The sequence below is a fragment of the Pantherophis guttatus genome, chromosome 3, assembly GCF_059756535.1.
Source record: "Pantherophis guttatus breed Tessera chromosome 3, ASM5975653v1, whole genome shotgun sequence".
Lineage (NCBI taxonomy): Eukaryota > Metazoa > Chordata > Lepidosauria > Squamata > Colubridae > Pantherophis > Pantherophis guttatus.
This window is the reverse complement of record NC_142065.1, coordinates 21,943,633-21,968,778: the sequence shown is the minus strand read 5'-3', so window position 1 is coordinate 21,968,778 and position 25,146 is coordinate 21,943,633. Positions and strand designations below refer to the sequence as shown.

Genomic DNA, 25,146 nt, shown 5'->3' with positions numbered 1-25,146 from the left:
AAAATAGATTCAAATTAACTTGGCAGTTCCACGAGAAGTAGTTCAGATCCTCAAATAGATGAATCCACAGTTGTTCATAGAAAGTGCTCAGGCAAGATACATTATTAGAAAGAAAATCAAGAGAAATAGATTGACCTGGATTTCATAAACAATGTAAAATTTTTAATTTTTAATATTTTTAGTATTTTATATATTTAAATGTTTAAATTTGTTTTAAATTGATTGGGGTTTTAATCTGTCTGGGCCAAAACTATTTAATTTGATTTTATTTCTGCTTTTAAATTTTGTATGTATGTATTTTATTGTTGGCTGTGCACCGCCCTGAGTCCTTCGGGAGTAGGGCGGTATATAAATCAAATAAAAGTAAAGTAAAGTAAAGTAAAAGAAACTCAAACTCAAATCTTAATGATACATATACTTATTCATGTCGTTTCCTTCACAGCAATATTCAAATGGTGTACCATGTTATAACTAGGGTGGATAAAAATCAATGATTTTTTTAAAAAAATCAAAAAAATCAGATTTTTTTATTTAAATCGGACTTTTTTTTATTTTTATTGAATTTATTTTAATAAAAAACTTTTGGGGTAAAAATCGTTGCTCTTTAAAAATTATGATTTAAATCGAGTTATTTAAATCAAGCCTTTTTACTAGTGATTTAAATCATGATTTAAATTGTGATTTAAATCAACTCGATTTAAATCAAATCCACCCTGGTTATAACTATTTCTGTTGGTTTCCTATCTATTTCCTTTTACCATAAAGCCACCCAACCTTTGTACATTAATCTGCACAGGAGGCTATTTCAAAAGAAGTGACAAAAAAAATCAGTCCAGGCTCAAATACGACTATGGTAGAGTACATTTAGCAGATAGACATGTTGCCCAAAATTGCCATTATTTTTGAATTCATTAATTCTGTTCTGCAACATTTAAGTATTTGATCATCCAGGACAAAAACCAAACAAACTGAATCTCCATAGACAAACTGAAACTAGAAACTGCAGTTATCCTTGCCACAATGCTATCATGCACATTTTTTCAGTCCCAATTTTTAATCAGAAAACAAACACCAAATAATAATCTACTTGTGTTCATTTTTAGGTGTAAGCTTCAACAATTTAGTTTGAGGAGTGAAACAATAACTTGCATCTTTACTTATATAAAACTATTTAGAATGTAAAATATAATATTCCTTATATAGTATTCCTATATAAGCTTTTACTGAAAATTACTAAGAGTGGATGCTTTTAGACTTTATCTCCTGATAAAAGCTTACACATTCTAAACTATGAATAAACGTTTATCAGTTTGATCATGTTTGTAACTTGGTCACTATCATTCATTGTATCTCCCAGAATTACTAAGTGGTAGCTCATTAACAGTTTAGGCAATATTCTTTGAGGCAACTTAAATGCACTGATTTTTAGATTTATTTGAAGAAATTATAGTTTGAATACTTTAATTTCTAAAACTGTTGGAAGTTTTCATTAATGATCAGGAAATCTTTCTATTAAAAACAGTAGCAAAACATATGAACAAAGGTTTGTTCTCACTAAGGGCTTAACTGATGTGCATGTGAATAAACCTCCCCACTCTTGTTCAGATAATGTATATATTAATATTAGGGTGTTTTTTTCACCTCAAGTTAGTTGCAATTGCTGATGTATCATATGGTCATCAAAAGTGCTTCCCATTTCATAGGAAGCTTGTAGAAAGACATTAAGATAAAAACCATATTCTTTTAACATAAGCTCTCCCATTTGTTCTGGAGCCCAGCAAACTGCTCTTTCTTCCCGACTCACATATTCTTCACTCATGGCAAGTTCTGGAATTTTCCACTAGCAGCTAAAATGCCATCTAGTGGACATGTAGTCAACATCTTAAAATAAAAGGAATTAACCATTTCCTTATAGTTACAGAAAGTGACTTATAATGCAGTATTCATGCTTGCAAAATTTATAAAAACACAATTTACTCAATGATAAAAACATGGAAAATGTTAAAGACTTTTCAAAATCTAATCAAGTTTTGGATTAATAGAATATAATTTTCATTCATGTAAGCAATCTTTTTTGTCTATATATACAAGTGTGTGTTTGTGTGTGCAAGCAATCAGAAAGTGCCACTATGAAGACTAATACCTATCAACCATGGTTGTACATATATTGATCCCAAACAGATAGATTCCATAAATAACTATAACTTGTAGACCAATTTAAATAAATCTGATACCTGAATCATATGTAAAGAGCAAAGAATTTTTGATTTGTCAACTACTGAAAATTGCCTAAAACGTAAGATTTTACATTCTACAAAAAGACCAATTGAAGAAAGTGGTTTCATAGAATATTGATTGGTGGAAAGAACTCCACTGTAGGAAATGTATAGATTATAATGCAATGAGCCTATAATATGTTTTTGACAACTACAAATAAAGCTGTTATCTGAGACAAATCATTATCACACTTACTCTTCCAACTTTCTTATAATGATACTAATGGAATAGTTTTTATTATGATTTGCTCATTATGTAATTTACTGTAATGCATGAATCCAAATTTAGCATTATATGCAAATCTAGCCAACAAAATAGCTAGATTTGTTGGTTTGGGCAATTGTGATTGCCGTTACTTACATGGAATGATTTGAGCATTTACAAGATACAACAAATCAATAGTTTTATAGAGTTCTTAAAACTGTCAACCTGGAAAGCCATTTAGAACTGAAGAACAAAACATTAATTTTAAAAAAATAAGAAACTTGTGGCACAAACCATAAGCATTCTGGCAAGCAACCTAAAGTTGTTACGTGAACAGGAAAAAGGACATTTTTAATCACTTTTAACTCTAATAAAGTTTGTATAGAATTGTAATGCAAAATATAATTGGACGTACTTATATAATATGCTGAATTATAAACCATGGTTTGCAAACTAAAATATCTTGGTTAAACAAAATCCAAGCAAACCAAACAGAAAGGAGTTCAATGTTTTGTGTGATCATCCCCTTACTCCAAAGTTTTAAATATATGCTTAATTCTGCTATTCAAATAATTTCAAATAATTTATCTTTGATTGGACTTACCCTAAATACTGATGCTGCAGTTCTTTTCTATTCACAGTAATTTTCATTGTGTACTTCATTCAAAAATAATAAAACCAAATATATTGAAGATCAATTTTCCCATTATAGTCACTCACTCATTTAAGAATGTTGATACTTTATTAAATTTTAAAGTATAGTTTATTTTACGTATATATATATATATGTTTTATAGCCACTAGAATGAATGAAGCTTTTCAAAACAATAATATCAATTTAAAACTGACAAGTTTAAAACTGACATAATTCAAACCAGCATGGAATTAAGGGAATAAAGATATATTAATCTAACACATTCAGCTATAAAAATTGTACTAGAAATTACCTAATGAAATATAGTAGCAATCTTAAAGCTACTAATCTCAAGATTCAATGTAATTAAAGCTAAAGCTTGATGGAGAGAAATACATTCAGAAAAATTAAGAAGCAAAAGGTATACATTCTTCAAATATAACTTTCTGCAATCAAATTTTTTTGCCAACTTGGACATCATGATTTATCAGTTTCCCTACCAATTCACAAACAGAATTACTGTTTAATATTCCAGTGAGGAATAATCCTCAAAGTGTAACCATTTTTCAAGTCTGAACATAATAGGGAAAGTTGTGGTTTGACTGAGTCAAATTCTGGGCATGCTCAGTAGGAGAAGGCGGGATCAAGGATCTGATTGACTCAGTCTCCAAAGCGGAAGAAAAGTCTACAACCCACTTGATTGGATTAGCCTTCCAATACACTGGAGAATAAAAAGATACAACACTTAGTAATAGTCAAGGTTGCTAATAAGCTATCAATTAATACTAGGAAACAAATAAAAACAATATAAATTGAAAGATGCAAGCAACATGGTTATAGCAAGTAGGAATCAAACTCATAGGGCATTTCTATTCCAATTAAATCCAAAAGAATGATCATCATAAACCTCATCCCTATAATGAGCAGACAATGGCATGCTCCCAATTTAAGCAATTTTCTATTAAGCATCCAGGAGAACACACACAGGCTGAGCTCATGACCAGATCAGACAAAGTTTTTTGTTAATACTTATGCTCTGTGATGACAACAGTAAAGAAACATTAGATTAGTATTTAAACAGCTTAAATAGTTAAAATGAAGATACAAGACCATTAAACAGATTCTATAAAGGCATATAAACTGATGAGTTTTAGTATCAACTATCATTTCTCATGTACAAGCATGTTATTTTCTGTATGCAGATAAATACCAATAAATTTAACAGTACTAATGAATGCATCCATACAGATTCTTTGATTTTTATTCAACTCTTTGGAATGAAGGGATGTGCTGCGTTCAGACAAAAATTGGCAACCAAACAGTTTAATGTGATGGTCATAAAACAGGTTCAAACTGTATGTTGAGCTATAAACATCAACATTCATTTTAGCCAGCCAAGAGTATGAATACAGTTATTTAATAAATTTTGCTGCAGACTGACATATTAATATAAATAGGACATATTTGAATGTGAGAATCAATCCTCAACTGAGCACATGACATCTAAATCTACTGAAGAAAAATAAAGATCATAATCAATGTATTTAAACATCAAAAACTGATTCATTATAAGTTTACCCTATCCTGTTAATAAAACTGGGAAAGCAGCCACCGATTGCTTTTAACATCACATTTCTTGTTTTACATATATTAGGTGGGAATTATATTGAACCCTGAATTCTACAGTATGTTTACATTCTCTTAAATATATGTAATGCCATCCATGAAATATACATAAAGAAACATTTCAATCAGCTATATAGGTAGTCTTGACTTACAACAGTTCATTTAGTGGCTGTTCAGTTAAAATGGCACTGAAAAAAGTGGCTTATGACTGTTTTTCACAATTACAACCATTGCAGCATCCCCATGGTCACATAATCAACATTCAGACACTTGGCAACCAGCTCATATTTATGATAATTGCATGTCCCGGGGTCATGTGATCACCTTTTGACAAGTAACGTCAATGAGGAAGCTTAACAACCATGTTACTAACTTAAGAACTGCAGCAATTCATTTAACAAGTCTGGCAAGAAAAGTTATTAAATGGGGTAAAATTCACTTAAAACTCACTTAGCAACAAAAATTTTGGGCTCAATTATAGTCATAAATCGAGGACTACTTGTAATGTACTTGTTTTGAAAAATGAACCAAACGCTTACAATGAAAGTGGAGCATATAACATTTATTTTGGCTTTTTGTTCACGAAGCCAGAGTATCACTAATACAAAACAGAGGAGAACCAGACAGATATTTTCAACTTCTGATATTGTCCAGCTTGCCAGAAACTCCAACTATGATGCCCTTGTAGCACGGTAGACTGGGTAACTATTTATATAGCTCCACTATAATATTTACTACTATTTCTATTTCCATCTGTCTAAGTTAATTGCAGCATAATTTGGTGCTTTATTCAAACTTGATTTAGAGTCTGAATCTCTAACATGAATGAGATAGAAATACATCTCTGATTACCACTACCAGTGACAATTTTTCAGAATTTAGCTTCGCTTAACCAAGCTGCAAGCTGATTCACTGCTGATTGATCATGCTCATTACATTTCTCCTGAAATGAAACATGGTAGTGTAATGCCTAAACCAAGAACTCTTGCTTTCTTCCCCTAACCAACCAGAGCTGGAAAGCAAAAACAAATCATTGCTATCATCAATTCTTGACTTGTGAAGCCGGGAACAACCACAATTATTAGTGCAGTCATCTTGCTAAACAATTCATAGAAGGAATTTCCAAGGTTTCTTTTTAATCGCTTTGTTTTGGCTGCATTGCAGTCAGAATAATGGAGCAGTGGTATACCAGCACATGGTTAAATTTTGCTCCAGAACTCTGGTTCAGTATGACAATGGAATGTGTTTAGTCTATCTACACAAATCTGAAAAATAAAAGTTTATCAGGCTACTTGTCCATCTAACTGATGTCCTTTCCAACATGCAGGGCTTTTTAGGCAGAAATATTTCTAGAATTAGTACAGGAAATCCTTCAGTTGAAAAATTGAAGAATTGAATATACCACCCTCAAATGCAAAGCATGTAATCAGTTCTGAGCTCTCCTTGTTCATGGGATGATAAGGTAAAACAAAAACTTACCTCAACTCATATAAATATACAACAACTTTTGTTTCTGTTCCTAATGTTTCTCTGAGAAATATATTCTATATGCCTATCTTTCCCAATAATTACAAATTCCGGGAATTTGTATTTCATTCCAGGAATAAGAACTCTGCCAGACAATTTCTCCTTTGCAATGTCTTTGTTAGTTTATAGTATTTGTTTTTAACAAACAATCTTATTATAACAAATATTGAAAATTCCTCTACAACTTTCTTGATATAATGATTTTCACATTGTTTGCTGAAACACATGTATGCTTGCAAAATCTTATTTACTCAAAATACACATATGCATATGTTGTAGTAAAAATACTTTACTAGCTGGACAGGTATCTCTCACACATAACTAATACAGCAATATCTTTCAGATGATTTGGTCTTATATAGATGTTAAACATTGTATTTTTTAATGCAGCTCTGTAATCTTCCATATTTATAGTTGGATTCAAGATATATGCCTGAATCAATGGCCTGATTCAAACATTTTGGTAAGCTACATAATTTACTTTCTTCTAAGGCTGTAGTCTGAACAGGCCTGTATAAACTCTTATGCACAAACTATATTACTGTTAGTTCTAAAACTGTGGCTAAAACAATTAGTTTACCAAGGTACTCTACAATCTCCCTCAAAATGACACAAACCAGTAATACTCAGAAAGGCAACATGAACCTTTGAACCCAAGATTCTATGATTTCTTTAAGATACTTTGCTTATAAGTTGTTGATTGGTTGCAATGCAACTATTTGCTATTTCCTATGAAACCATTATTTTTGGTCTTTTTTTTAAAAAAAATGAGTAAAATAACTGCACATTTCACAATTTTCATTTTAGCAATTAAATGATTATAGTCATGTACTTAAATGACCACTTCTGTTCAGATGGAGGAAGTGGTGGTTGAGCTCCTGAAGGAAGAAACTGAATTTGACAGTTTTATAAGAATTGCTTCCATATGAGCTGATATGTAACACATGAGTTTTCCATTTTACATATTCGCTCTACTAAATATTGACACTTAGAGAAAATTGTGTCACAAAACATATTTTAAACTTTTTAGTATTTTCTATAAATACAAGTCTCTATCAGATAGTAATCACAAAAAATCCCAGTAACCAACTAAGCTACCCAGTTATCTAAGCAGCATGTAGTTGTCAAACAAAATCACTGTCTATTGAAAAGCACAATGATAGAAACCCTTAATTATCTCTATTGTCATGATGAGGCTCAACCATACAAGTGATATGTTTATCTCCAGTAACAAATTTAAGTGCAATCTCTTCCTCATCATGGTTTACAAAAGAGACAAGCACTCTGTGTGCATTGAACCTTACATTCTTCCACCTGAATTAATGCCTATGATTTAGGGAACCCAGTATAGCTACATTTTCTAAACTAGTATCAGATAGCTTTAGTGATACACTGAAGATCAGCTTCACTGAATTTCAGCAAAATCTTCAGACAGGTAATGTGGATCAAGGATGACACAGATTTTAGGTACCACATCAGGATGATACCTTTGGTCATGAGTTTCCAAGAGGGCCAGATTTTTTTAAAATCATTGCTCTTGCTCACTAAACCTTTTTTGCCTATGCTGCTGTCAGCTCGGAAGAGCAACTCGGCCTGCAGCGATAGGCCCATTTTCCCAGGCCTATAGAAGGCGCTGTGTAGCAACTCCTATCTGTGCATCTGGGGCCCCTCCCCCCCTCTGCAGCAGCCTTACCCAATGTGGAGAATGCGCCCCCTACTGACTCGCTACACTCATTTCTTCATTCCACCGTCTTGGCTGCGGTGCATTTTGGGTGGGGGCTGGTATTTTTTTGCCTTCGATGGTCATAAACCCAAGCAACCGCAGCTTTAACGTGAAGCCACACGCTCATTAGGTATATGCCTATGCAAAACTGAACTGAGCTGCAGGAAAAAAACAAAAACAAAAAGACAACACAACAGATATACAAAGCCATAACTAAGAATAGACAAGACATCCTAGGAGGAAAAGACCTTTTTTTCCCCCGCGATAGAAGGAGAAGCAATCCTCTCCACCCCCCCACCCCCTCTTCTTTGTTTGAAAAATAGGTTAAATACAACTATTTGCCCGGAATGGATGCAGCAAAGAGTTGCAGAGGTGTAGAAGGGTGCCTGTTTCTCTCGGAGACCTGGATACTCTGACTGAGTCACGAATCCCGCCTTTTCCAACACCACCCGATACCTCTAAGCTATGGAAAGGGGGGGTGGGGTGGCGTACAGGAGGAGGCTGCTCTCCATTGATTGCACCGCAGCCTGTTCCACATTTCCACCGCCAACTCTGCAGTCATAACGGGGCTTTCCTCCCTCGCTGACACCCTCCCTTCCCCCCCACTCCCGCCGCACATGCTGGGAGAGGAAGGAAAAAAAAGGGGAGCCTCAAGCATGTCGAAGAGGATGGCAGCATTCGCAATCCGCCCCCCCCCACCATCTCCCGCCCGGCCACCACCACCACCACCTCCAACGATTCCCTCCTTCTTCCACGACGCAGACCGTGCAATCACAGCCACACTCGAGGGCGCAACATCTCTGGGCCACCTCCCTGCAAAAGGAACGGAAGGAGGGAGGAAAAAAAAAGAGAGAGAGAGATGCAACGGAGGCACAGGCGGCATTGAGCCGGAACGCGGTCAGAGCTGCTTTTTTCTTTTCCTTTTTCTTTAAAAAAAAAAGGGGGGGGCGACCCGGGGTGGGTGGGGGGAGGCTTTGAGGTGAAGGGAAAGGAGGCAAGAAAACCGGCAAGGAGACCGACCGCCTCTGGCGCCGGGAGAGCCGGCCTCGGACGCCAGGAGGGAAGGACGGGAGAGACGCTTTTCTTTTTTAACACCATGTGTGAAGAAGGGTCCGGGAGCAGCCACCGGGCCCGGCAAAGGGAAAGACGGCGGTGGCGGCAACGAGGAGACAGAAGAGCGGAAGGAAGGAAGGAAAAGGGTTGCGCTGGGCTCCCGCGCGCGCTCAGGCACCTACCTAGCTGCGTTTCGCGCTCCCTCCTCCTCCTCCTCCTCAGCGGCGAGCGCTCCCTCCCCCGGCGGCGGCGCTGCTGGCTTGCGGCTCCCGGCTGGAGGCTGTCGGCAGGGCTGGGCGGGCGGGCGCGGGGAGCGGAGCCGGCGGTGCGGGGGAGACAAAGGGGCCTGGATGGCGGGAGGGGGGGGCAGGTTGCGAGGGGCAAGGCGGGGGGCTCGGCCTGCGCTGGGGCGGAGGGGGGACGCGGCGGCTCCGCGGGGCTGAGGTACCGGGCCGAGGGGTGTCGAGCGCCGGGCCGCGGGGAAGGGGAGGGGGGGGCTCCCTAGGCGCCCTGCAGACAATACAGCCGGGTCCCTCCTGCCCAGAACCTGCCCTGGCCAAGATGGCGGCCGAGAAAGAGCGGAAGTGACGCGGGGTCCTCATTAGCATATGGGACTCATTGTCCGGCCGGAGAGGAGGGGGACGAGCCCCCCGGGGTGAAGGGGAAAAAAGGGGTGACTGAACCCCAAGAATGGAACTTGGTTTCCCGTCATCCCTCCTCCTCTTATCCTGTCCTGACAGGAAGCGGGATCTTTAAAAAAGAAGAGAGAGAGAGATGGAGGGGAACGGGTTACATAACCCTGTCGGAATGGGGGGATTCTCGCGAGAAGGGGAACCGGCGGCGGGATCTACTCCGGCTCCGCTAGGAGGCGCCGCGCCCTGCGGCTGGGGCCGGAGAGAAGAGCGCGGAGCGGTTATCCCTCCGCCGCCCCAGCCGGGACTACAACTTTCCCTGAGGGGAGGAGAAGGGGTCACTGGGGAAGGGGGAACTGAAGGGAGGGGGGAGAGAGAATGAGTCTTCTCCACGTGACCCGGCATGGAGCACACCACGTGACCCAAGCTTCACCTGAGTGAGCATCATAACACCTCGTGCCGTTAAGCTGATGATCACACGGCTTGCACTCGTGCCTGGAGTGAGTGGCATCTGCAGGGCAGGTCAAGGCAAGCATCCCTGTGCCCCAGCCTTGGCCAGGGGACGTCTCTGGACCTCCAGAAGGGCATTCTTCCATTGGGCATTACCAGTGGGCTTGCCTGGCTTTGGACCCATCTCTGTTGTGCCATGGATGGACCAGTTGCAAGTTTGGAGCCGTGGCGCCCTGAGCAATGTTAAGTCAAGGGAATGCAAAAAAATGTGATTTTTAAGGCAGGGCTGCAGAAACGCCTTGAGCGCTCCACTGTGTTGTGCTTAGGATGTGAAAGTAGGTAACTGCTGGAGCCCAACGGTCCTTTCATATGTCCATCAAACGGAATTGGAGACTTTTTTTAACGGTGGCTTTCCATTCCATTTAGTGATTCCTCAAGAGGGCTGGATTACAGATTTCACGAGCCCTGAAAAATGCTCAGAGGCAGGAGCCTACTCCAATATGCATTTAATTAGTGTAATAAAATGTTTAATAGTTAAAGCTGAATAGAATTAACTTAGCGTATTTCTTGTCTCACTTTTTAATCATCTGAGCTTGGAAGGAAGCTGAAACTTTCTCCAGTTTTTAAGCAATCGGGTCACAGGCCCTGAACACTGCTAGTTGTGACCAATGGATAATGCAGGTAGGACTTCCAGAAGTGTTAATTGTCAATACCCATACTTTCCAATTAGGATGGACAACTCAAGTTGTGAAAGTTATAGTTCATTCTATCTGGATGGTATCAAGTCGGAGGAAAATTTCCACAGTGGAATTTTTTGCTACAAAGTTGAGCTGTCCCAATGGACAATGGTAGAAAGTTCAGCATGACTCTAATATAGTTGGATAAATAATTACTATATGAGTAGTTGTTTGCAGATGCTAATAGATTATGTCTTTATCTATTACAAACTACCAACCATATACAAGTAGTCATCGATTTAAGACCACAATAGAGCCCAAATTTCTGTTGCTACTAAGTCAGACAGTTAAGTGAGTTTTGCCTCATTTTATGACCTTTTCTGCCACAGTTGTTAAGTGAACCACTGCAGTTGTTAAATTAGTGACAAGGTTGTTAAGTGAATCTGGTTTCCCCATTAACTTTGTTTGTCAGAAGATCACAAAAGTTATCATATGGCCCCAGGACACTGCAACTCTCATAAATATGAACTCCAAATTTTGATCATGTGACCAGTAGTAAGTGTGAAAAACTTATAAGTTACTTTTTTCAGTGCCATTGTAAATTCAAACGGTCACTAAACGAATAGTTATAAGTTGGGGGCTATCTGTATAGCAATGGCATAGTCTGGTCATCGGGTCTTATAACTAACTAAACATGTGACTTCACTGTATGCAAATATCCTGAAGCACACACAAAATGCAAATCAAACTAGAATTGCTAAAATACATGTATCTGGCCACAGCATTAGAGTAGAGCCAACTGCAGAAGTTTTCATTCTGTTTATCAGCATTATAATAATCAGGTTTAGTTTTGTATCCGTCTACCTACATATCTGAAAATAAATTTATAAATACTTCATCTCATCCCAACAAAATATCATATTCTAGTTAGGAATATTAAGAACCACATATGCAATGAAAGCCATGTACACGTAGTCTTCGATTCACAACAATTTGTTTAATAATCATTCAGCGTTATGATGGCACTGAAAAAAATGACTTATGACCATTTTTCACACGACCATTGCAGCATCCCCATAGTCATGTGATCAAAATTCAGATGCTTGGCAACTGCCATGTATTTATGATGGTTGTGAGGTCTCAGGGTCATGTGGTCACTTTTTGTGACTTTCTGACAAGCAAAGTGAATGGGGAAGCCATAATCCTAATTTAAAAACTGCAGTGATTTACTTAACAACTGTGGCAAGAAAGGGCATAAAATGGGGCAAAACTCACTTAACTGTCTTGCTTAGCAGTAGAAATTTTGGGTTCGGTTGTGGTTGTAAGTCAAGGACTATCTGTAAAGTTATAAATGTCATTAATGGCTAAGTCCTCTATTCCCTGAATTACACCCAAAGCATGCTTGGCATCCAATAATCCAGGGCATTAGGGCCACGGTTTTAATTTTATTCAGCTTCCTATCTAGTACATTCTTATACAATTCATAATAATTTAGAAAATTTAAAACAGTTGTTTGTGGCAGAGCCAATGGGAAATCACAAATGGCGGCCACTTGACATCATACCTAACACCATCTGGGTTTTGCCTAACAATAATACAGCATGGTCACATGATGTCATGCTTTACAACCATATTACTTAGTGACATGGTTCCCAATCCCAGTTATCGAAGTTTAGTTACTGTAGCATTAAAAGTTAAAACATATTCATTGCCGTGATTTTGGGTAGCCTGGTCTTTACTGATTGGATGAATGAGCTAAAAATATGCAATGGACCTCTATTGAGAGGGCACATTACCCCCTGCAGAAACCTTCACAGCATGGATGCCTCCCTCAACATGAAATATCCTAATAATAATGGATATTTTACTAGTAATAGTAATTTTGAACTAATAATCTAATTATATATTGCATTTCAACTGTTCAGAGAGCTTCATTAATGTTAACTATTCCAAAAGCCCTGAATTTTATGATTGTACAATTATTTAGGATTTTGACATGGAACAATCAGCCTAAAGTCATGTTCGAATTATTAATATGACTTTAGGCTGATTGTTACGTGCCAAGAATGCATCTGTTGTTTTTGGCTATTTCCATAATATTTGGAATCTTTCAAAATATCAAGAAATACAGATTTACTATGCACAGACCATGGCCTGTGGAATTATTGTACAATACTGGAAAGATAAATTGACATTTGATTTGTGGTAATGGATTGTTGATACTCATTGTCAACATTTGAGTGACTTGTTTTTTTCAACAGAGATGAAGAGGATTCTGAAGCAATTTGACCAATGTTTTTGTTCATGTTACATATTTCCAGATATTTTCCCCTATCTTTTCCCCTTACTTTTAATGTTACATGATGTTGTTAATGTTAATTACGTATGTATAATTTGATTGCAAGATTAAAATTATTACATTCAAAAGAACCATTTACGTTACTCCTATCTAATTCCAGCTTTATCTTAGAAAGATGAAATAGCTGACATGCAGAGATACAATGAATGGTCTAAAGCCTCCTGTTGTGTTTGTGGCTGATATTTTAAGTAGAAAACCTGTTGTGTGCACTGCATAAAGTGCAGTGTGAGTATGAATATGTATGACACTATCTTAAAGATCCTAAGCTGCAGATGGCACAAACTCAAGTGACAACAATGTTTAAATGAATCATCACCTTATGAAGTACAATTTTCATTTTGAATAGACCAGCTGAAAATTCACACAAATTTGAGTATGGTTCAAATACTGTCAAGTATGTATTCCCTTTAATCCGGGATGTTGTAAACGGTAAAATAACAGTAACTTATTCATTTAAAACGTTTCATGGTGCATGTCTTCAGGCAGCATACACTTATTGTCATAAGAAGAGTTATTGATAATATTACTGCTGTTCAACAGAGATACGGATAGTCCTTGACTTATGACCACAATACAGACCAGAATTTTATCACCCTTTTTGCCATGGTTGTTAAGTGAATCAAACCCAGCTTCCCCCATGGATTTTTCTTGTCAGAAGCTGGCTGGGAAGGTTACACATGATCTGTTGACATAAATACATGCGCGTTGCAAAGTGTGTCCAACTTTTGATCATGTGACTCTGAGGATGTTGTGACAGTCATAAATGCAAGAGCCAGTCCTAATTCATTTTTTTCAGTGGTGGTTTAACTTTGAACAGTTGCTAAACAACTGGTTGCAAGTCTAAGACTACCATTGGCATTGGCACCCTTCAGTCTCAAGAGACTATGCTCTGGAAAGAGGTCCTAAAACAGCATCTAGTGTGACTAAAAAGGCCAATGCAAAAGTGACAATCCCTTCCACACTGAGGGCAGATACATTCTGTTCGCTGCCCAGCCCCCAGATTTTGCTGGTTCTGGGACTGCCTCTTTGCCTGCCAAACAAGTATTTCTTCGAATTGGAGAAGGCCATGCTGCGTCTTTAAGCCTCCAAGCTGAATGATCGGAGGTCAAGGTTTCCCAGTTGTTAATGTCCATTCCCAGGGCTTTTAGGTCCTTGCAGATAGCTCTTGCAGATAAGACTACCAATGTACTAAAAAAAAATAATCTCTCAGCTATCCTGCTTCCAAGTTGCTTAGAGTTTGTACTGTATATTAGAACATTCTGCATTACAAAATTCAAATTATAAACTGGTGCTGTTTCAACAATTTCAATAGGCTAGTGGCTAGCCAGAGCATCAAGCTATGTTTCAAATGGCTTGATCTACCAGTTGTATGTGAAGATGCCCTTCATGGGAACATTTGTTTTTTTGTTTTTGTTTTTTGTTTTAAATTTGATTTATATACCGACCTTCTCCGGAGACTCAGGGTGGTTTACAACACGTTAAGCAATTTGTGTACTTTAAATAAAAAACAGAGTTTATGCATATGCATTCTCTCTCAGATAGGCAGACAGACAGACAGATATTTTCTTCAGTGAATGAATGAAAAGAGATTATCTAGATTAGGAGGACTGATATACTTTATGTTCCTCCATTGAAATAAAAGTGCATTCCTTCATATATGCTAACTGCATGGAGCAAATACTTGGACGCCACTGGAGTAGGGTCTATTTCAAATTTATCAGTTGTGTCCCCTCCATAATCATGTGCAATATAAAACAGACATTGGGAATCGCAAGGTGCAGTATTGAAGATTGTTATTTATTTCATTAATACTTAAATTTATATTAATTTATATCACATGATAAAAACAGTAATTTCAATCATCACATAATAAATACCATGATAAAATCTACCTATCAGTAAAAACCATTTTAAAATTAGATAACCTATAGACTACTTCCCATAAATTACACAGTGCCCGGTGCTCCAAAGCCTAAGGGATGGTCTTAATATTAACAGAGAGAGGCTGTCTGAGGAATGGTGGTTGTCGGCCCTCACGCATCTCACAACCCAAGAAGGGGGATATCTGTTGCATACTCTTTTGGCTATCTCATACTAGATGTGTGTGTTCTACAAGCCAATGGTTTCAAAAGTAACTAGAACTTGAGTCACAACAGACTTTATAAGGAATAAAGCAACCTGATTTGACCAGCCAATGCGGTTCTTGCAGGAAGAGTGTTCTGATCTGACCCAGAACATGGCTTGAGTAGACAGGTGGAGGGTAAATGTTAAGACACTTTCCAGATCAATCACATTTCAGTGGATTAACAAAAATATGAAAATTTCTAACTATTTCCATCTGCTTGGTCTTGCAATGTACAGAGGCTTTTGCTACATCTCCCCTAAGTTATATAATTAATGTAAATTGCCTGAGAAGATGCTTTGATGAAAATGTTCCAGCTTTGATATGTAAATTTCCCTGGTACAAGTTTGCAAAAGCAAACTTCTCAGATGCAATTTATTGTTCAAAATAAAATTATCGCTGTTTGCATGTGATTTTTTTTTTGTCAGTGTATCCCTCTGTGCACAAGGAAGATTTTTGATTTGGGGAAGGTAAGACAAATGCTAATATATAGGCATACCTCATTTTATTCCGCTTGACTTTATTGCTCTTTGCAGATATTGCAATTTGTTTACAAGATTGTCCACCAGCAAAAAAAAAACAAAAAAACTACAATTCACTGAAGGCTCAGAAGATGATTAGCATTTTTTAGCAATAAAATATTTTTAATTAAGGTATGTAGCTTATTTTTTTTCAGGCATGCTATTGCACACTGACAGTATAGTATTAACATAAGTTTTATATGCACTGGGAAACAAAAAAAGTGTGTGACTCAGTTTTTGCAATATTCACTTTGTTGTCGTGGTCAGGAACTGAACCCACAACATCTCAAAAGTATGTATTATTTTGTTTGCTACTTCTCTCTTATGCCCCCTGCTGGTATTTCAAAGGGTCTTGAAGAACTGGCTCTTCACCCATGCTTGGCAAAAGTGGTAAAGCCCCCTTGAGTTTATGTGGATGTCTCTTTCATTACTGATTTTTCTCCTTTGGTCGATTTTGCCATCTTTTACTCATTGTAAAGGTAAAGCTTTCCCCTGTCCAGTCATGTCTGACTCTAGGTAAAGGTAAAGGTTCCCCTCACGCATATGTGCTAGTCGTTCCCAACTCTAGGGGGCAGTGGTCATCTCCGTTTCAAAGCCGAAGAGCCAGCGCTGTCCGAAGACTTCTTCATGGTCATGTGGACGGCATGACTAAACGTCAAAGGCGCATATAACGCTATTACCTTCTCACCAAAGGTGGTCTCTATTTTTCTACTTGCATTTTTTACATGCTTTCGAACTGCTAGGTTGGCAGAAGCTGGGACAAGTAATGGGAGCTCACCCCATTATGCAGCACTAGGGATTCGAACCGCTGAACTGCCGACCTTTCAATCGACAAGCTCAGCGTCTTAGCCACTGAGCCACCACGTCCCCTTTGTCTGATTCTAGGGGGCTCCACTTCTTAGCTGAGAGAGCCAGCATTGTCTGAAGAAAACTTTCCGTGATCCTGAGGCCAGCATGATTTATACGCCAAGGTGCACCGTTACCTTTTCACCAAAGTGGTAGCCATTTTTTTACTTGCATTTGCATGGTTTTGAACTGGTTTTCAGGAGCTGAGACAAGTAACAGGTGCAGGATACCAAAATTACCTTCAAAAAGTTAATCTGTCAGAGATTGGCTTTTTTGAAGGACACAACTCTTCTTTTGTTCTCGGTAAGATGTAATTCTTTTATTACGATGGGTATCCTCTTCCTCTGCTTTCAAAAAGAATTTCAGAATATCTTTTTTAATGTTTTTATTATTAGGTATTCTTTTATTTTCAGATTATGCTATTGTTTTATGTTTTGATGGGTTTTTTGAACAAGTTGTGGAGCAAAATGTTTCCGTTCAAATAGCTCTGAACATCATGGAAGTATTTCAAGCAGAAAACAGTGTTTTGAAATGTCCATTTCACAATTGGAACCAGGTCTATTAAATTCAAATTGAGGTATTTTGATTTGATGCCATTTGAATTGAAATACTTTGAAGGGCCCAAGTTTTAACTGGATTGTTTTTTTGTGTGTGGGGTTGTTGTTGTTTTCATTGTATTCTTCTTTAAATTATCTGACTTGAGCACTATGGTGGAAACTTTAAACAGAAATCCAATCTGCTAATTATAATTACAGTCCAATTATTATCTCCATTAGGAGAAACATCACTATTCTCAATGTCTATTGCTAATATAAACAAAGAGGAACATATTGTTACAATCTGGTTCATCTTTCTTAGCGCTTTGGATGTCCTTTCTAGAAACAAATTTCTGCAATAATTAAGACTATTGGTCTGCTGCCTCGTAGCAAGCTGAATATTTTCTTTCTCAATTTGTAAAATTCATGGTTACCATCATTCCCTACGTGGGTTTTTTCTATGCCATTTGATGGCATTTTTAGTGTGTTAGTGTACCCTCCACCCTTCAAAAAATTCTATTTATTTTAATATTGTAATTAATAATTATAAACCATTGTATTGTTAAAATAAGTCCTACATAATTTAAATATGTAACTCAGTGGTGGGGGTCAATTTTTTTTACTACCGGTTCTGTGGGTGTGGCTTGGTGGGCATGGCATGGCTTGGTGGGGGTGGCTTGGTGGGCATGGCAGGGGAAGGATACTGTAAAATCTCCATTCCCACCCCACTCCAGGAGAAGGATATTGCAAAATCTCCATTCCCACCCCACTCCAGGGGAAGGATACTGCAAAATCCCCATTTCCTCACAATCAGCTGGGACTCGGGAGGTAGAGAATAGATGGAGGTGGGGCCAGTCAGAGGTGGTATTTATCGGTTCTCTGAACTACTCAGAATTTCCGCTACCAGTTCTCCAGAACTGGTTAGAACCTGCTGAAACCCACCTCTGATGTAACTACTATAAATTATATCATGTTGATCTCAAAGGTCTTTTGGAGCAATACATTACTCAAAGATAACATGAGAATATGGTACTTCTGGTGAGGACTAATGGTGATCTAATTATTTTGAAGGAGTGGCTACTGTATTGCAGTGGAGATTGGCACCCAGAGAGCCACTGCTGGATGCCAAAATCCCTTCAAATAAAGGAGTGAGTGTGAAATAACGCACTTATTCTCTGGATAGTCACTGCATGTAAGTAAATTCCAGGAACAGAACTTTTCATAATTATCATAGGAAAAGAGAGCTGGGAGGCATAAGATTCTATCCACATTCATAGCTGCAATACCACCTATAAGTGCAAGATCTGCCAAGCCTCATTTCTTAGCTACATTTGGAAATAATTATTCTACAGTCTGAGAGCAATTTTTGTTTTTACTACAGATAAGTACTCCTCTTGGTGGGTCTTGTTTTTTCTGGATTACACAATTAAAAGATTTAAAGACTTAAAGTATACAGACTACTTGTCAAAAAGCTTAACAAGGAGTGATAGAAGAAAGCTTAAAACAGATAAAGGGGAATGTTTTTTTTTAAAAAAAAAGATTACATTTTCAGTGAAACTGCATGGAAAAACTAACTGAATTGGGCAACTCAGACCTGTTTTTTTTTTTTTATTAAAGACAGTAGATATTTGGTGGAATTTACAAAACAAAAGATAAAGGCAACTTGAGTAGACTAAGTTCTTAATTGTAACCATGGAAATGCAAATGTGACATGTACCATCACCAAAATCCCCTGAAAAAAAGAGAAGAAACGTGTGTGTGTGTGTGTGTGTGTGTGTGTGTGTGTGTGTGTGTGTGTGTGTGTGTGTGTGTGTGTGTAGGGGTAATTTTTCCCCTTGCTTAACCCTTTCACTTTTGGAATCTAGCATAATGATAAGGCTGTACAACTGGAAGGCAGAAGAGGGTCCTTAGAACAGCCTGCAGAGAAATCAATTTCATTAGATTTAAAGTACTTCAGAAAATTTTGATCAATTTGACACCAAACTGCCTGTTGCACTTGAAACTAAATTTACAGCTCCCCCCCCACACACACAAAAAAAGACTAGATAAGATGGAAAATACTCTATATCTAAATGTATATCTAAGGTAGGTAGGTAGGTAGGTAGGTAGGTAGGTAGGTAGGTAGGTAGGTAGGTAGGTAGATAGATAGATAGATAGATAGGCAGGCAGGCAGGCAGGCAGGCAGGCAGGCAGGCAGGCAGATAAAAAGTTATAAAATGTTGATGACGATGAAAATTTTGGAGAATAAAAACAGAAACTCTAGATAAAGAATTGGAGAGAGAAACCTGGATAATTTAGTTCTATTGAAATTTAGAGAGAAATTGTCTGAAATTTAGAGCTATTCCAGATAACTTGTATGAAAGCATTAGAGAAAGAATTATATAAGCTTTGATGGTGGGGGGAGGGATTGGGAAGATGAAGATACAGAGGTAGAGTCTGATAAAATTTGGGGACTAAATCCAAGATTTTCAGGAACATAAAATGTTCCAAGGGATGTATGTCTTGGTGCATTTTGTGAGGAAAAAGACAAGGAATAAGGTTCTGTGACAGCATTTCAGTACAAGATGAAAGATTGATAATATAGATAGAATTATCCTAAAATAAATGCTCTCTATAAAAGAAAAATAAATACTTCTTTTAGACTGAAAGATTAAAGCAGGAATTATTTTTTTTTGCTGGGCTACATTAGAAGATTTGATTTCTGCTTTTAAGCAGCTGAGAATTTGACTGAATTCTGTTCAGAAGGTGAGATAATTTTTCAAAAAAATTAAAGGAAGAGTTGGAAGAGGTCCAAGTAATATTCACAGAAGAGGCTATACAAAAACCACAACAGTTGTAAATGGATTTTGAAAGAGATGATACTGAATTAAGTGTCACAGGTATGGACGTTTCTAAGTTGTATCTTGACTATGGACTACAAATGTTCAATATGGAATATAAATAGAGCCAATGCTCCCCAAAAAAGGGGAAAAAAATCATTACTTAAAAAAATTAAAAGAAAACATAATGTCCATGAGAGACTCATACTAGGAAAAATAATATGTAATATTTGATTTATAAAAATTAGGGTGAAGAATTTATTTCATCAAGCACTAAAAAAAGCAACTGGAGTTGTCCTGTATATTAACCCCCAACTACAACCAGAACATGTATGGAATCATGGACAGAATACATAATTTGGAATTGAAGCTGAATTTCATGAGGTTAAGAATCTAGTACCAGGAATTTATGCGGACAAAGTATCATTTTATAAATGACTTATGTATAGCTTAATAAGTCTTTCTTATGAACATTGATCTTTCATGCAGGACTGGAATGCAATGATCTCCCCAAAACTAGGTTGAATGTCAGAGAAAAATATTAAAGTTTCTCAGGTAAATTATCAAAATGGTTTTTTTTTAATCTGATGGACCATGTGGATGAACAGAGACAGACAAATGGTAATTCTAGAGAAGACACCTACTTTTCAGAAAGACATAGATCCTTCTCAAGAATAGATATGATTTAGATTTCATCTCTACTTTCTCCAAAGACTTTCTGATCATGAATTTGTGACTTTGATTTATGAAAGGAAATCCCTGTCTTTTAGATATTAAACAAGATGTTGTTACAGAAGAAAACAATATTAAATGATGATAAAAAGAAATTAACAGATTTTTAAAAAACAAATCTAAAGGCACTGATTTTATTAGCAGTTATTTCACATAACATAATACTGAACTTTAAAAAGCCAAGAGAAAATAATGTATGTTGTATGAGATTAAAAGAACTAAAGAAATCATCAGAAAAGCATTTCTCAACAAATTAAACTTTTCCAGGAACAGCTATCAATGTTAATGGCTATCAGCAGAAATGGAAATAAAAACGAATTATGCAAACAAAAAAAATTGAATTCACAAGCAAACCAAGGAAATGGTTATTGTATAAATTAAGATAAAATTATATTGAAATGTCAAAGAGGAAGCACTATTAACAGATAATTGGTTATACAAAAAACATTTCATTAGTATTATTTATATAAAGGGCATTGTATTTCTTTGGAAAACATAGACAATTACTTTTACAAAAAAACAAAATTTACCAAAGATTACAGAGAAGCAAAGAAAGATTATGAATGAATTAATAACAATAAGGGAAGTTTCTGAAGCTATAAAAAAGATCAAATCAAAAAGTACGAGGACTAGATGGATTATTAGTGTCTTATTGCAAATATTTGAGAATGAACCTTTACAACTTCTGCAAAATATGATAACTCCATTTTACTGGAAGGAAAAATTGCAGAGACTTATAAATAGCAGTAATATATAGAAACCAATAAGATCTGACTTTAATGAGAAATTATCGATCAATATCATCATTGAATAAGTTGTTCACAGCAATCCTAGTCAATAGACAGAAAATAATCTTGCAAGAATTTATTCATGAAGATCAATGTGTGTGTTTTTTTTAAATTTAAAAGACAGTTTAGAGAATCATCTAGTTTTTTAGTCCAAAACCTGCCCAAGGCAGCAATCCTCAGAACATGTCCAATCTTTTCTTGAAAACTTCCAGTGATGGAGGATCCACAGCTACAGGAAGTAAGTTGTTTCATTGCTTAATAATTCTGTCAGGAAATTCCTCATTTCCAGGTTGTATCTCTCTCTGATGAACTTCTACAGGTGCTCATATTATCTTCAAGTGCTGTGGAGATTAAATCAACCCCCTCTTCCCTGTGGCAACCCTTCAAGTATTGGAAGACTGCCATCATGTTTCAGTCTTCTTTTAATAAAGCTTAACATACCTAGTTCCTTTAGCCATTCTTCATAATATTTAGCCTCCAGATCAGGGGTGGGTTCTACTTACCTTTACTACCGATTCGCAATGGGGCTGCGCGCATGTGCTCTTCTGCGCATGAGCAGAAGCATTTTGATGACGTCGGGGTCGGTGGGCGGAGCCTCCCGCCAGTTTTACTACCGGTTCTATAGAACCGGTGTCAAGTTTCCGAAAGATGCCCTAATTAATGGCCAGAGAGGAGGGGAGAGACAGGGTCATAGGGGAACGTAAATCTACGTAGGATTAGTCCTAACTGTCTGTCAAGTTTCCGAAAGATGCCCTAATTAATTCATGAGCCATGATCCAAACTTCAAAGGAAATATAGTCATTTATTAGGAGCACCATTCTGGCAATACTGGGATGCAGTTAGGACTATTTCTACGTAGATTTACGTTCCCCTATGACCCTGTCTCTCCCCTCCTCTCTGGCCATGTCATAAATCACATTCTCCAATTAACCACTTTGGCTGGCTGTGAAACCTAACACCCTCCTTCTGATTGCGGTCAGAAGAATGTATGGAATTCACTTCAGTTCTCCCTCCCTCCTGCTCATGGCAACTTGAAAGTTTTGCAAGTTGACATCCAGTGTGAACCGGGGGCAACCCACCACTGCTCCAGATCCCTTATCAACCTAATTGTTGTTCTTTGCACTTTTTCTAGGACCTCAGTATCTCTTTGGTATTGATTATCAGAACTGAATGTGACCTCACCAGGGCAGTATAGAGTGGAACTATCCCCTCCCTTAATCTTGATGCTATCCCTCTTTTGATGTAACCCGTGACTGTGTTGTTGTTTTTTACAGCTGCAGCATATTGCTGACTCATAGTTGAGCAGTTGTTCACCAGTTAAAAGAGAATGTCAGAAGTGGACATTCTAGCTTGTTTAGAACAGTGAAATACAAATCAAGCTGCATCGGTCTTTTTTTTTTAGATGCAGAGAAAGCTTTTGATAATCTGATACGAACTTTTCTAATTAAAGCTTTAGAAGATATGTACTTCGAAGAAAAACTTTATAAAATGAGTAAAGTTGATCTACATGTCACAGAAGGCACAAATTATGGTTAATGGAGAAACTATGTAAAGGAACAAGACAGGGTTACCCCACTGTCTCTTTTGTTTATTTTGGTTTTGAATAGAGACAATACAAGATGACAGGATAGGTTCTCCAGACTTGGCAACTTTAAGACTTGTGGACTTCAACTCCCAAAATTCCTCTGCCAGATGTGCTTGCTGGGGAATTCTGGGAGTTAAAGTCCACAAGTCTTAAAGTTGCCAAGTTTGGAGACCCCAGGGATAGTGGGAATAAAAATTTAAGAAGAAACACCCAGTTTCTGAGAGCTTTTGCAGATGATTTGTTGCTGGTTTTGGAAGATCCCTTAAAAGAAATTGAATTATTAAATAGGAAAATTAAAAGAATTTGGTGCATTAGCTGATTTCAAAATTAACAAACAGAAGACAAAAACATTACCAAGAAATATGTAGATCCAGATCAAATAGAAATGATGAATAAAATAGGCTTTAAAACCCAGAAGGTAAAATACTTGGGTATTAACAAATATGAAATGCTAGTTTAAACTAAGTCACCTGAAGATATGAAGTTAAAAAGATGTGTGAAAATGGTCAATGTTGAAGAGAATTTCTGTGTTTAAGAAGAATATTTGTCTAGAGTGCTATTTTTTGTTTCAGAAAATATTCCTTTTAACAACTGATGTACCACTTAAACAATGGCAGAAAGATACATACATTTGTGTGGCAGAGGAAAAGCATTAGTTAAATATCAGGTGCTGCAAGATGCAAAGGAAAGAGGAGAGTTGGGTCTGATCTGAAATATATATGCAGCTAACTTCAGTTTGGATGAAAATAGATGATGGTGTGAAAAAGAAATTTATTGAAATTAGAACGACATGATTTGAGATTTGGGTAGCAAGGATGCTTATGGTACAACAAAGCTAAAGTTAATGTAGATTTTAAAATATTTTTTTAGGCATGCCATATTGACAATATAGCAATAGCTCTAAGACTTATATACAGCTTCACAGTGCTTTTACAGCCCCCTCTAAGCGGTTTACAGAGTCAGCATATTGCCCCTAACAATCTGGCTCCTCATTTTACCCACCTCAGAAGGATGGAAGGCTGAGTCAAGCTTCAGCCAGTGGGACTTGAACTGCCAAACTGTGGCAATCAGCAGTCAGCAGAAGTAGCCTGCAGTACTTCACTCTAACCACTGCACCACCACCGCTCAATATGAAATAGTTGTAAACTCAGGTTGTGTTTGAAAATACCTGTGTGGCTCTCGGCACAAGAAACATTTCAAAGATGAAAAATTATAAATAAATACAAATGGTTAACCTATTTTCACTTTAGAACTTTGTCAGGGAGAATGTAAAATAAAAACAAGAAAACGAGTGGCAGGATATACTTTCTATGTTACAGATCTGTTGACTCTACTGGACCAGCATTCTAGGAAATAAAGGCTTCTATCAAATCTTACTACCAAACAGCAGTATTTCTTACATTATTTAAACAATAGAAACATGCACCAATTAGTATCAATTATGTAATAATATTGAAATTATATTAGTGCAGTTACTTTTGCACAATACCATAACAAGCAATAATTTCCCCACAAAACAACAGCAGCAAATGGAGAATTCTCAGAAGTTATTTCACTGTAAATATTTTGAACAGGTGCAGCCAGTGAGTTCACATAGCATGCAAAGCCAGTTCCAAGCAAACAATATTACTGCTGAGCATAATTCATGAATCAGATTAGAGCTGAAATTGTTTTATCCATGGCTGAATCCCATGTCATTCCATTAATATTCAAATAATTTAATTCTGCAAAAGATGCCAAATTAATATTTGAAAAGACTGACGCATGGATTACCTTGCCTTAATTCTAGGAAAGTGTAGAAGACACCTGGAAGGTGATAGGCAGATGTGCACTGTTCTCCACCCACCCACCCACCCCAAAAGCATCCATACATGCTTTTAAAACCCCACCCAGTAAATATTAGCGGCAAAAATTAGATATTTTTAGCAGCGTATTTTTCTATTTTTAAAAGTAGGCAATAGCAAAAAGCTTGATTTTTTTTTTTTTTTAAATCAACCTTCCTGGAGCCAAAAAAAAGTGCCCATCATTTGAGTTC

The 25,146-nt window shown here is 37.2% G+C and overlaps 1 protein-coding gene and 1 long non-coding RNA gene across 5 annotated transcripts in view; one reads left to right on the top strand and one right to left on the bottom strand.

The window, feature by feature from the left end:
• The window catches only part of ADNP (activity dependent neuroprotector homeobox), a 46,200-nt gene extending 36,272 nt beyond the window's left edge, over nt 1–9,928 (bottom strand). For 2 of the 4 annotated variants that reach the window (XM_087889097.1, XM_034413781.3), the window contains exon 1: nt 7,962–8,149. The gene's annotated coding sequence lies outside the window, so the exon portion shown is untranslated. Of the gene's footprint in view, nt 1–7,961; nt 8,150–9,226 lie in introns of those variants that run through there. The other 2 variants (XM_060689621.2, XM_087889096.1) reach the window with 2 other exon arrangements.
• A 126-nt stretch (nt 9,929–10,054) lies between these two features.
• Nucleotides 10,055–13,230, top strand: LOC117664350 (uncharacterized). The gene is made up of 2 exons (XR_004590996.3): nt 10,055–10,807; nt 13,065–13,230. It is a non-coding gene; the product is annotated as an uncharacterized LOC117664350 (long non-coding RNA).
• Nucleotides 13,231–25,146: the final 11,916 nt, after the last annotated feature.